This window comes from Mus musculus, chromosome 13 (genome assembly GCF_000001635.26).
Source record: "Mus musculus strain C57BL/6J chromosome 13, GRCm38.p6 C57BL/6J".
In the NCBI taxonomy this organism is placed as follows: Eukaryota; Metazoa; Chordata; class Mammalia; order Rodentia; family Muridae; genus Mus; species Mus musculus.
In genome coordinates this window covers 118,520,511-118,530,246 of record NC_000079.6, presented here as the reverse complement: position 1 = coordinate 118,530,246, position 9,736 = coordinate 118,520,511, and positions in this window count along the sequence as shown.

Below are 9,736 nucleotides of genomic sequence, written 5' to 3'. Positions count from 1 at the left end.
CATATAGGGTTGCAGTTCCCTTTAGCTCCTTGGGTACTTTCTCTAGCTCCTCCATTGGGGGCCCTGTGATCCATCCAATAGCTGACTGTGATCACCCACTTCTGTGTTTGCTAGGCCCCGGCATAGTCTCACAAGAGACAGCTATATCTGGGTCCTTTCAGCAAAATCTTGCTAGTGTATGCAATGGTGTCAGCGTTTGGAAGCTGATTATGGGATGGATCCCTGGATATGGCAATCACTAGATGGTCCATCCTTTCGTCACAGCTCCAAATTTTGTCTCTGTAACTCCTTCCATGGGTGTTTTGTTCCCAATTCTAAGAAGGGGCAAAGTGTCCACACTTTGGTCTTCATTCTTCTTGAGTTTCATGCATTTAGCAAATTGTATCTTATATCTTGGGTATCCTAAGTTTCTGGGCTAATATCCACTTATCAGTGAGTACATATTGTGTGAGTTCCTTTGTGAATGTGTTACCTCACTCAGGATGATGCCCTCCAGGTCCATCCATTTGCCTAGGAATTTTGTAAATTCATTCTTTTTAATAGCTGAGTAGTACTCCATTGTGTAGATGTACCACATTTTCTGTATCAATTCCTCTGTTGAGGGGCATCTGGGTTCTTTCCAGCTTCTGGCTATTATAAATAAGGCTGCTATGAACATAGTAGAGCATGTGTCCTTACCGGTTGGGACATCTTCTGGATATATGCCCAGGAGAGGTATTGCAGGATCCTTCAGTAGTACTATGTCCAATTTTCTGAGGAACTGCCAGACTGATTTCCAGAGTGGTTTTACAAGCTTGCAATCAGGTGGAGCTGTTTTTGATCCCAGTTGTTAACACTGAGTTTTACCCCAGTTGGTTCCTGCCAGTTCTTCTGTGTTTGCATTCCTCTGTTTTGCATAAGAATCCAGAATCTCTTTGTATCTTGCTGGTGTGTCACCCAACTTCTCTATTTTCTTCTGTATAAAAAGTTTGATGCTCGATTTGACAAATTACATTCAGATCCACACTCCCTTGTGTCAGGTCAGTCTGTCAATTCCCGCCAACTCCTTGCCCACCTGCACCAGAGACTCGTTCCACACAGACAAGGGACCAAGAGGGTCTGCGGCAGGGAACCTCTCTCCCTCTGCCCTCTTTCCATGTCTCCGAGGCCTGGTGCTGCTCCGGGGCCCCTATTCTGTTCTCAGCTTCTCTGCTGTATCCAGTGTGGGATGCTGGAGACTTAGAACCTGGTTCTGGGGGCTGCCCCTTGTCCACCCCCGCTGTGTGGGGTCAGTGGCTTCACACAGCCAAATACCCACCCAGAGCCGAGTGGAAAGCATCTGGCAGTCCTCCCATGTCTGCCTGCCCAGAGCACAGGATCATTGGCTGGACACAGGCACATTCCGTCCCTATACCCACAGCCCTGCAATTCCTCAGTTGAAGAATTGTTTAGTTTTGTATCCCATTTTTCAATTGGGTTATTTGGTTTTTGAGAGTCTAACTTCTTTTTTTTTTTTCCATTTTTTATTAGGTATTTAACTCATTTACATTTCCAATGCTATACCAAAAGTCCCCCATATCCACCCACCCCCACTCTTCTGCCCACCCACTCCCCCTTTTTGGCCCTGGTGTTCCCCTGTACTGGGGCATATAAAGTTTGCAAGTCCAATGGGCCTCTCTTTCCAGTGATGGCCGACTAGGCCATCTTTTGATATATATGCAGCTAGAGTCAAGAGCTCCGGGGTACTGGTTAGTTCATAATGTTGTTCCACCTATAGGGTTGCAGATCCCTTTAGCTCCTTGGCTACTTTCTCTAGCTCCTCCATTGGGAGCCCTATGGTCCATCCATTAGCTGACTGTGAGCATCCACTTCTGTGTTTGCTAGGCCCCGGCATAGTCTCACAAGAGACAGCTACATCTGGGTCCTTTCAATAAAATCTTGCTAGTGTATGCAATGGTGTCAGCGTTTGGATGCTGATTATGGGGTGGATCCCTGGATATGGCAGTCTCTACATGGTCCATCGTTTCATCTCAGCTCCAAACTTTGTCTCTGTAACTCCTTCCATGGGTGTTTTGTTCCCAAATCTAAGGAGGGGCATAGTGTCCACACTTCAGTCTTCATTCTTCTTGAGTTTCATGTGTTTAGCAAATTATATCTTATATCTTGGGTATCCTAGGTTTGGGGCTAATATCCACTTATCAGTGAATACATATTGTGTGAGTTTCTTTGTGAATGTGTTACCTCACTCAGGATGATGCCCTCCAGGTCCATCCATTTGGCTAGGAATTTCATAAATTCATTCTTTTTAATAGCTGAGTAGTACTCCATTGTGTAGATGTACCACATTTTCTGTATCAATTCCTCTGTTGAGGGGCATCTAGGTTCTTTCCAGCTTCTGGCTATTATAAATAAGGCTGCTATGAACATAGTGGAGCATGTGTCCTTCTTACCTGTTGGGGCATCTTCTGGATATATGCCCAGGAGAGGTATTGCTGGATCCTCCGGTAGTACTATGTCCAGTTTTCTGAGGAACCGCCAGACTGATTTCCAGAGTGGTTGTACAAGCCTGCACTCCCACCAACAATGGAGGAGTGTTCCTCTTTCTCCACATCCACGCCAGCATCTGCTGTCACCTGAATTTTTGATCTTAGCCATTCTGACTGGTGTGAGGTGGAATCTCAGGGTTGTTTTGATTTGCATTTCCCTGATGATTAAGGATGTTGAACATTTTTTCAGGTGTTTCTCTGCCATTCGGTATTCCTCAGGTGAGAATTCTTTGTTCAGTTCTGAGCCCCATTTTTTAATGGGGTTATTTGATTTTCTGAAGTCCACCTTCTTGAGTTCTTTATATATGTTGGATATTAGTCCCCTATCTGATTTAGGATAGGTAAAGATCCTTTCCCAATCTGTTGGTGGTCTTTTTGTCTTATTGACGGTGTCTTTTGCCTTGCAGAAACTTTGGAGTTTCATGAGGTCCCATTGGTCAATTCTCGGTCTTACAGCACAAGCCATTGCTGTTCTGTTCAGGAATTTTTCCCCTGTGCCCATATCTTCAAGGCTTTTCCCCACTTTCTCCTCTATAAGTTTCAGTGTCTCTGGTTTTATGTGAAGATCCTTGATCCACTTAGATTTGACCTTAGTACAAGGAGATAAGTATGGATCGATTCGCATTCTTCTACACGATAACAACCAGTTGTGCCAGCACCAATTGTTGAAAATGCTGTCTTTCTTCCATTGGATGGTTTTAGCTCCCTTGTCGAAGATCAAGTGACCATAGGTGTGTGGGTTCATTTCTGGGTCTTCAATTCTATTCCATTGGTCTACTTGTCTGTCTCTATACCAGTACCATGCAGTTTTTATCACAATTGCTCTGTAGTAAAGCTTTAGGTCTGGCATGGTGATTCCGCCAGAAGTTCTTTTATCCTTGAGAAGACTTTTTGCTATCCTAGGTTTTTTGTTATTCCAGACAAATTTGCAAATTGCTCCTTCCAATTCGTTGAAGAATTGAGTTGGAATTTTGATGGGGATTGCATTGAATCTGTAGATTGCTTTTGGCAAGATAGCCATTTTTACAATGTTGATCCTGCCAATCCATGAGCATGGGAGATCTTTCCATCTTCTGAGATCTTCCTTAATTTCTTTCTTCAGAGATTTGAAGTTTTTATCATACAGATCTTTCACTTCCTTAGTTAGAGTCACGCCAAGATATTTTATATTATTTGTGCCTATTGAGAAGGGTGTTGTTTCCCTAATTTCTTTCTCAGCCTGTTTATTCTTTGTATAGAGAAAGGCCATTGACTTGTTTGAGTTTATTTTATATCCAGCTACTTCACCGAAGCTGTTTATCAGGTTTAGGAGTTCTCTGGTAGAATTTTTAGGGTCACTTATATATACTATCATATCATCTGCAAAAAGTGATATTTTGACTTCCTCTTTTCCAATTTGTATCCCCTTGATCTCCTTTTGTTGTCGAATTGCTCTGGCTAATACTTCAAGTACTATGTTGAAAAGGTAGGGAGAAAGTGGGCAGCCTTGTCTAGTCCCTGATTTTAGTGGGATTGCTTCCAGTTTCTCTCCATTTACTTTGATGTTGGCTACTGGGTTGCTGTAGATTGCTTTTATCATGTTTAGGTATGGGCCTTGAATTCCTGATCTTTCCAAAACTTTTATCATGAATGGGTGTTGGATCTTGTCAAATGCTTTTTCTGCATCTAACGAGATGATCATGTGATTTTTGTCTTTGAGTTTGTTTATATAATGGATTACATTGATGGATTTTCGTATATTAAACCATCCCTGCATCCCTGGAATAAAACCTACTTGGTCAGGATGGATGATTGCTTTAATGTGTTCTTAGATTCGGTTAGTGAGAATTTTATTGAGGATTTTTGCATCGATATTCATAAGAGAAATTGGTCTGAAGTTCTCTATCTTTGTTGGATCTTTCTGTGGTTTAGGTATCAGAGTAATAGTGGCTTCATAAAATGAGTTGGGTAGAGTACCTTCTACTTCTATTTTGTGAAATAGTTTGTGCAGAATTGGAATTAGATCTTCTTTGAAGGTCTGATAGAACTCTGCACTAAACCCATCTGGTCCTGGGCTTTTTTTGGTTGGGAGACTATTAATAACTGCTTCTATTTCTTTAGGTGATATGGGACTGTTTAGATGGTCAACTTGATCCTGATTCAACTTTGGTACCTGGTATCTGTCCAGAAATTTGTCCATTTCATCCAGGTTTTCCAGTTTTGTTGAGTATAGCCTTTTGTAGAAGGATCTGATGGTGTTTTGGATTTCTTCAGGCTCTGTTGTTATGTCTCCCTTTTCAGTTCTGATTTTGTTAATTAGGATTTTGTCTCTGTGCCCTTTAGTAAGTCTAGCTAAGGGTTTATCTATCTTGTTGATTTTCTCAAAGAACCAACTCCTCGTTTGGTTAATTCTTTGAATAGTTCTTCTTGTTTCCACTTGGTTGATTTCACCCCTGAGTTTGATTATTTCCTGCCGTCTACTCCTCTTGGGTGAATTTGCTTCCTTTTTTTCTAGGGCTTTTAGATGTGTTGTCAAGCTGCTAGTATGTGCTGTCTCCCGTTTCTTCTTGGAGGCACTCAGAGCTATGAGTTTCCCTCTTAGAAATGCTTTCATTGTGTCCCATAGGTTTGGGTACGTTGTGGCTTCATTTTCATTAAACTCTAAAAAGTCTTTAATTTCTTTCTTTATTCCTTCCTTGACCAAGGTATCATTGAGAAGAGTGTTATTCAGTTTCCACGTGAATGTTGGCTTTCCATTATTTATGTTGTTATTGAAGATCAGTCTTAGGCCATGGTGGTCTGATAGGATACATGGGACAATTTCAATATTTTTGTATCTATTGAGGCCTGTTTTGTGACCAATTATATGGTCAATTTTGGAGAAGGTCCCGTGAGGTGCTGAGAAGAAGGTATATCCTTTTGTTTTAGGATAAAATGTTCTGTAGATATCTGTCAGGTCCATTTGTTTCATAACTTCTGTTAGTTTCACTGTGTCCCTGTTTAGTTTCTGTTTCCACGATCTGTCCTTTGAAGAAAGTGGTGTGTTGAAGTCTCCCACTATTATTGTGTGAGGTGCAATGTATGCTTTGAGCTTTACTAAAGTGTCTCTAATGAATGTGGCTGCCCTTGCATTTGGTGCGTAGATATTCAGAATTGAGAGTTCCTCTTGGAGGATTTTACCTTTGATGAGTATGAAGTGTCCCTCCTTGTCTTTTTTGATAACTTTGGGTTGGAAGTCGATTTTATCCGATATTAAAATGGCTACTCCAGCTTGTTTCTTCAGTCCATTTGCTTGGAAAATTGTTTTCCAGCCTTTCACTCTGAGGTAGTGTCTGTCTTTTTCCCTGAGATGGGTTTCCTGTAAGCAGCAGAATGTTGGGTCCTGTTTGTGTAGCCAGTCTGTTAGTCTATGTCTTTTTATTGGGGAATTGAGTCCATTGATATTAAGAGATATTAAGGAAAAGTAATTGTTGCTCCCTTTTATTTTTGTTGTTAGAGTTGGCATTCTGTTCTTGTGGCTGTCTTCTTTTTGGTTTGTTGAATGATTACTTTCTTGGTTGTTCTAGGGCGTGATTTCCGTCCTTGTATTGCTTCTTTTCTGTTATTATCCTTTGAAGGGCTGGATTCGTGGAAAGATATTGTGTGAATTTGGTTTTGTCGTGGAATACTTTGGTTTCTCCATCTATGGTAATTGAGAGTTTGGCCGGGTATAGTAGCCTGGGCTGGCATTTGTGTTCTCTTAGTGTCTGTATAACATCTGTCCAGGCTCTTCTGGCTTTCATAGTCTCTGGTGAAAAGTCTGGTGTAATTCTGATAGGCCTTCCTTTATATGTTACTTGACCTTTCTCCCTTACTGCTTTTAATATTCTATCTTTATTTAGTGCATTTGTTGTTCTGATTATTATGTGTCGGGAGGAATTTCTTTTCTGGTCCAGTCTATTTGGAGTTCTGTAGGCTTCTTGTATGATCATGGGCATCTCTTTTTTTATGTTTGGGAAGTTTTCTTCTATTATTTTGTTGAAGATATTAGCTGGCCCTTTAAGTTGAAAATCTTCATTCTCATCAATTCCTATTATCCGTAGGTTTGGTCTTCTCATTGTGTCCTGGATTACCTGGATGTTTTGAGTTAGGATCCTTTTGCATTTTGTATTTTCTTTGACTGTTGTGTCGATGTTCTCTATGGAATCTTCTGCACCTGAGATTCTCTCTTCCATTTCTTGTATTCTGTTGCTGATGCTCGCATCTATGGTTCCAGATCTCTTTCCTAGGGTTTCTATCTCCAGAGTTGCCTCGCTTTGGGTTTTCTTTATTGTGTCTACTTCCCCTTTTAGTTCTAGTATGGTTTTGTTCATTTCCATCACCTGTTTGGATGTGTTTTCCTGTTTTTCTTTAATGATTTCTACCTGTTTGGCTGTGTTTTCCTGCTTTTCTTTAAGGGCCTGTAACTCTTTAGCAGTGCTCTCCTGTAATTCTTTAAGTGACTTATGAAAGTCCTTCTTGATGTCCTCTATCATCATCATGAGAAATGTTTTTAAATCTGGGTCTAGATTTTCGGTTGTGTTGGGGTGCCCAGGACTAGGTGGGGTGGGAGTGCTGCGTTCTGATGATGGTGAGTGGTCTTGATTTCTGTTAGTAGGATTCTTACGTTTGCCTTTCACCATCTGGTAATCTCTGAAGCTAGCTGTTTTAGTTGTCACTGTTAAGAGCTTGTTCTTCAGGTGACTCTGTTAGCCTCTATGAGCAGACCCTGAGGGTAGCACTCTCCTTAGTTTCAGTGGGCAGAGTATTCTCTGCAGGCAAGCTCTCTTCTTGCAAGGCAGGTACCCAGATATCTGGTGTTCGAACCAGACTCCTGGCAGAAGTTGTGTTCCACTCACTAGAGGTCTTAGGATCACGTGTGGAATCCTGTGTGGGCCCTTGCGGGTGTCAGGCGACTCAGCTGGCAAGGTAGCCCGGGGCTCAAGTGGAGTGGAAGGGGTTTGTGCCCCAGATCAAGCCCGGGTAGCCTGCTTCCCTATGTACCGCAGTCTCAAGTTCCGCGCGATTGGATTGGGGCAGGCGCTGTGTTCCTCTCACCAGAGGTCTTAGGGTCCCGTGGGGAGTCCCGTGTGGGCCCTTGCGGGTGTTGGGCAAGACTCTGCTGGCAAGGAAGCCCGGGGCTCGAGTCTCGAGTCGAGCGGAAGGGACTTGTGCCCCAGATCAGGCCCGGGTAGCCTGCTTCCCTATGTACCGCAGTCTCAAGTTCCGCGCGATTGGATTGGGGCAGGCGCTGTGTTCCACTCACCAGAGGTCTTAGGGTCCCGTGGGGAGTCCCGTGTGGGCCCTTGCGGGTGTTGGGCAAGACTCTGCTGGCAAGGAAGCCCGGGGCTCGAGTCTCAAGTCGAGCGGAAGGGACTTGTCGAGTCTAACTTCTTAAGTTCTTTGTATATGTTGGATATTAGCTCTCTATTGGATTTAGGGTTGGTAAAGATCTTTTCCTAATCTAAAGGTTGCCATCTTGTCCTATTGACAGTGTCCTTTGCCTTAGAGAAGTTTTGCAATTTTATGACATCCTTTTTGTCAATTGTTGATCTTAGAGCCTGCGACATCGGTGTTCTCTTCAGGAAAATTTTCCCTGTACAAATGTGTTTAAGGCCCTTTCCCACTTTCTCTTATATTAAATTCAGTGTATCTGGTTTTATGTGGAGGTCCTTGATCCACTTGGACTTGAGCTTTGTACAAGGAGAGAAGAATAGATCATTTTCATTCTTCTACATGCAGACTGCTAGTTAGACCAGAATCATTTGTTGAAAATTATGTCTTTTTTCCACTGTTATAATTTTGGCTTCTTTGTCAAAGTACAAGTAACCAGAGTTGTGTGGGTTTATCTCTGAGTCTTCAGTTCTATTCCATTGTTCAACCTGTCTGTCACTGTACCAATATCATGCTGTTTTGTTGTTTTTATCAACATTGCTGTGTAGTAGAGCTTGAGATCAGGGAAGATGATTCTCCAAGAAGTTCTTTTATTGTTGAGAATTTTTTTCAGTATCCTGGATTTTTTTTATTGCTATTGAAGATGAACTTGAGAACTGTTCTTTCTATCTCTGTGAAGAATTGAGTAGAAATGTTGCATTTCTATCGATTGCTTTTGGTAAGATGCCCAGTTTTACTATATTAATTCTACCAATCTATAAGCATAGGAGATCTTTCATTTCCTGAGAATTTCTTCAGAGAATTGAAGTTCTTGTCATACAGAACTTTCACTTGCTTGGTTAGAATTATGCCAAGATACTTTTTTTGTGACTATCATGAATGGTGACATAAACTAAACAGAGACACAGTGAATGAACAGAAGTTATGAACCAAATGTACAGAACATTTCACCCTAAAACAAAAGAATATACCTTCTTCTCAGCACCTCATGGTACCCCCTCTGAAATTGACCATACAATCCTACACAAAAGAAGCCTCAGCAGATACAAGAAGATTAAAATAATCTGATGCATTTTATCAGATCACCATGGACTAAGCCTGTTCTTCAAAACAAACAAACAAACAAACAAACAAACAAACAAGTCCAAAAACTTCACAAAAACAAAAACAACAGAAAGCCCAGATAATCATGGAAACTGAATAACTCTCTACTCAATGATAACTTGGTCAGAGAAGAAATAAAGAAATAAATATAGACTTTCTTAACTTTTTTAACTAAAATGAATTATGGCATACCCAAATTTATGAGACATAATAAAAGCAGTGCTAAGAAGAAAATCATAGCACAGAGTACCTTAATAAAGAAATTGGAGACATCCTACTCTAGCAATTTAACAGCACATCTGAAAACTCTAGAACATAAAGAAGCAAACACATTCAAGAGGAGTATATTGCAAGAAATAAACTCAGAGCTGAAATTAACCAATTAGGAACAAAGAGAACTATACAGAGAATCAACAAAACTAAGAGCTGGTTCTTTGAGAAAATCAACAAGATAGATAAACCCTTAGCCAAACTAACCAACGAGCACAGAAAAGTATCAAAATTAAGCAAATCAGAAATTAAAAGGGACATCTGGGTTCTTTCCAGCTTCTGGCTATTATAAACAAGGCTGCTATGAACATAGTGGAGTATGTGTACTTCTAACCAGTTGGGACATCTTCTGGATATATGCCCAGGAGAGGTATTGCGGGATCCTCCCGTAGTACTATGTCCAATTTTCTGAGGAACCACCAGACTGATTTCCAGAGTGGTTGTAC